The sequence below is a fragment of the Bactrocera neohumeralis genome, unplaced genomic scaffold, assembly GCF_024586455.1.
Source record: "Bactrocera neohumeralis isolate Rockhampton unplaced genomic scaffold, APGP_CSIRO_Bneo_wtdbg2-racon-allhic-juicebox.fasta_v2 cluster11, whole genome shotgun sequence".
NCBI classification, from domain to species: domain Eukaryota; kingdom Metazoa; phylum Arthropoda; class Insecta; order Diptera; family Tephritidae; genus Bactrocera; species Bactrocera neohumeralis.
Window position 1 is genome coordinate 3,890,707 of NW_026089624.1, and position 3,674 is coordinate 3,894,380.

A 3,674-nucleotide genomic window follows, 5' to 3' on the forward strand; every position below is an offset into this window, starting at 1 on the left:
GTTACGAAAACGAGAAAAAATAATATCGATTCCCAAATATACGAAAGCCAAACCGATGAGTTATGCAAAATGAGCAATAGCACAGTTGAAAATTTAACGCGAAAAAATATTGTCCAATAATTAAATTTGCGAAAACACGAGAAAACTGACCGAATTAAAATTTTAAAATTATGCGATTTACAAAAAGGTCGCTCCTTAATGTAGACGAATTCGCAATCCCAAAATCCCTTCACATTCACTTCAACATACCCAGCAAACACTGTCTCTAACGTTAGAGAAAAAGCTAGATTTTACATTAGAATTCTAATATAGTTTTCTAATGTTTCTCGAATCGAATTCAAGCTTAGAGAACAACATTAGAACTTGATTATAGAATGATTAAAGAAACACTCGAAATGCACTATCGATATAAATGATAGTTATCGAATACAATAAGTGTCTGCTGAGTCGCTCATTCCTAGTGTCAAATAAAAATAATACGTGCGAAAAGAAAGTGCTTTAAATTTTTTTAGACGGTTATTATTATTACAAAATTACGGGTAAATATAACTTTTAAAAGTATAAAAAAAAAGTTAAAGAGAGAAAGCGAGCAGATTGTGGACATGCTGTTTGATTATCGTGAGTTAGGGAATGAAACCCACGATGCACTTGAGTCAGATGCAGATTCGCCGCCAGCTCTTAAAGAATTGCGAAGTGACAATATTGAATGTGATTCAAGCGGCAGTGACTCCGAAAAGGAGTTTAGTGAATCAAATGATGACATACATGGTGCTTCTGATGGTGAAAATTTAAGTTTGCCACAGGACTTAACCGAATGGACAATTAAACATAATATTACGACTTCTGCGACGGACGACTTATTGAAAATTTTAGCAAAGTATGTTTCAGGACTTCCGTTATGCTCTAGAACTTTAAAAAATACACCAAAAGAAATACCTAAAGTAACAATGGGTTCGGGAGAATATGTACATTACGGCGTTGAAAGAGCTCTGACCGATTTTTTAAATCAGAATGACTTCAAAGATACCCGGTTGGACTTAAACTTTAATATTGATGGGCTTCCACTGGCAAAAAGTTCTAACCTTCAGGTGTGGCCAATTCTAATTAATGTAAACGGGTGGGACGATGTGAAGGTTATTGGAGTGTATTGTGGGAATAGCAAGTCAGCAAGCGCAAACGAATTTCTTACAAAATTTGTAGATGAACTACTTATTTTAATGGAAAATGAAATATTTTTTGACGAAAAACATTATTCTGTAAATTGTCGAGCTTTTATATGTGACGCACCTGCGCGAGCGTTTATCCTTGGTATCAAAGGTCATTGTGGATATTCGTGTTGTCCTAAATGCATACAGAAAGGCCAGTCTAAAAATCACAAAATAATTTTTGATAAAGAAAATAGTCTTCCTCGAACTGATACCGATTTTCGTGCTCGTGTTGATAGAGCCCATCATGTAATTTTAGAACCGATGGTAGTTGAAAAGCTTCCAATAGATATTGTTAAATCGTTTGCTTTGGATTACATGCATGTAGTCTGTCTAGGAGTTACAGAGACTTTATTGTTGGCCTGGATAAAAAAACGTAAAAAACGTTATTCACTTAAACAGAAACAAATTCAAGCATTAGATTCAAGAATTATGTTTATTTGCAATCAGGTGCCGCGGGAGTTTGCTAGGCACCCACGTTCTTTGAAAGATGTTTAGCGGTTTAAAGCCACAGAGTTTAGGTGCTTTCTTCTCTATACTGGAATATTTTTACTAAAAGAAATTTTAGATCCGGTAAAATATAACCATTTTTTGCTTCTTTCACTAAGCATTAGGATTCTTTTAAGTCAAAGTAATTATATTAAGTACAATAGATGTGCAAGTCAAATGCTGGAAAAATTCGTAGAACTTGTGCCTCAGTATTAAGATGATGATTTCCTTACATTCAATTTTCATTGCTTAACACATCTCGCAAGTGATACTGTAAATTTTGGATGTCTTGAATCTTTTAGTGCATTTAAATTTGAAAATTACTTATGGAAATTGAAAAGAAAGATAAAAAAGCATAACCATGTCGTCTCACAAGTATACAATCGTTTAGTTGAGGACAGTTTTAGGTCAAACAATACTATGAATCCATCGACTGAAATTAAAAAAGGAAAATTTAGAAATGATTCATTAATATTTGTACAATCTTCAAAGTTTTACTTTTCGCCGAAAGAACCTGATAACTTTTACAGCGTTAAGGGCAAAATATTTAAATTAGTAGCTATAAATAAGGCCACAAAGCTACTTGGAAAGGAAGTTCTGAATTTACAGGATTATTTTGAAACACCTATCTCATCAGGAATTCTCAATATCAAGTCATGTGAAGTCCTAAAAATTTCGTCTTCCGTCTATCATCACAACTTAGATGAAATATCAGAAAAATTATAAAATTTAGTAACTACGAGTCTGACATCAACTTGTTCATTCCTTTCCTTCATTAATTTTTTTTTTGATATTTAAATATTTGTAAGCATTAATAACATATAAACGTACATAAATTATTCGGACAGAAAATGGATTTTAACCACATCATAGAAGAAGCATCAGCAAATACTCCTGTAACTAAAAAAGGTAAAAAATTAAATTTTAATTAAATAGTTAAAGGGAAATATCTTAAGTATTTTGTTATTTTTCAGATATTGATTTGCTTGAGAAAAGGATATTGGACCGTATAAAACAGTCGGAAAATAAAATACTGAAAGGAAAGAAAATGGCTATGCGACTTTTGTAGCTGCATATATTGGCGTTTTACCATTCAGTCTATGTGACAACTTATGAAACGTCAAAAATATGTGTTTTAATGTTATTCGATACGTTTTTGTATTACAGAAATAGACCACAATCAAAAATCCATAAAGAAGGCCCTGACACGAATTTTGCAAGAAACAAAAGAAACAAAGCAGACTACAAAGACAAGCCACAAATCACGAAGTGAGCTGCTCCTGAAAGTTCCATTTGATAACTTGGAACAATTTCAAAATTTTGAAAAAGATATACAGGAGCATTCCAGCAAATTTAATGAACTGGTAATATTTTTATTAATCAACACACTATCTAAATTGTTAAACTTGAACTCAATGCATATCTTTCCAGAAGGAGGAATTTTTCACAGTATCTGGCCACACAGCTGAAAGGATCGTAACCAAATTTTATCAAATTGTTCCAGAAGGGTTTAAAAGGACAAGGTTTGGGTGAGCCCTTTTAAATTAAATTTGCAAAAAAAGTATAGTTTTAAATTTTCCAATTTTTAAAAACTAATTATTTTTTTTTATTTTTCCAAATTTCCCTTAAAATATTTTGACCCTTCATATTTTCCCCAATTAAAACTTTAAAAAAAAAAAGGTACATCAAAAAAAAAAACAAAAAAATTTAAAATTTTAAACAAAAAACATAATGTGATCAAATTTTTAATTTTTTTATGAATATTTTTTGTGTTTGAATTTAATTAAATTTTAATTTAAATTTCCTTTAAATTTAATTAAAGACTTTTTTTTGATTTTTTAAACACAATTTTATATTAAAAATTAATAAAAAAAAATAAAATTAAAGAATTTTAAAAAAATATATATTTTTAAAAAAAGAAATTAATAATATAAACTAAAAATAATTTGAACCCAATTTAAATTTAGAACTTAATTAGAA

General features: G+C 30.2%; 1 long non-coding RNA gene across 2 annotated transcripts; it reads left to right on the forward strand.

Moving 5' to 3' along the window:
• Positions 1–269: 269 nt before the first annotated feature.
• LOC126765787 (uncharacterized) lies at positions 270–3,174 on the forward strand. 2 transcript variants are annotated; one of them, XR_007668581.1, is made up of 3 exons: positions 270–539; positions 2,862–3,058; positions 3,126–3,174. It is a non-coding gene; the product is annotated as an uncharacterized LOC126765787 (long non-coding RNA). The 2 variants fall into 2 exon arrangements; XR_007668580.1 differs by lacking the exon at positions 270–539 and adding an exon at positions 1,265–2,603 and having other exon boundaries at positions 2,669–3,058.
• The last annotated feature ends 500 nt before the right edge of the window (positions 3,175–3,674 follow it).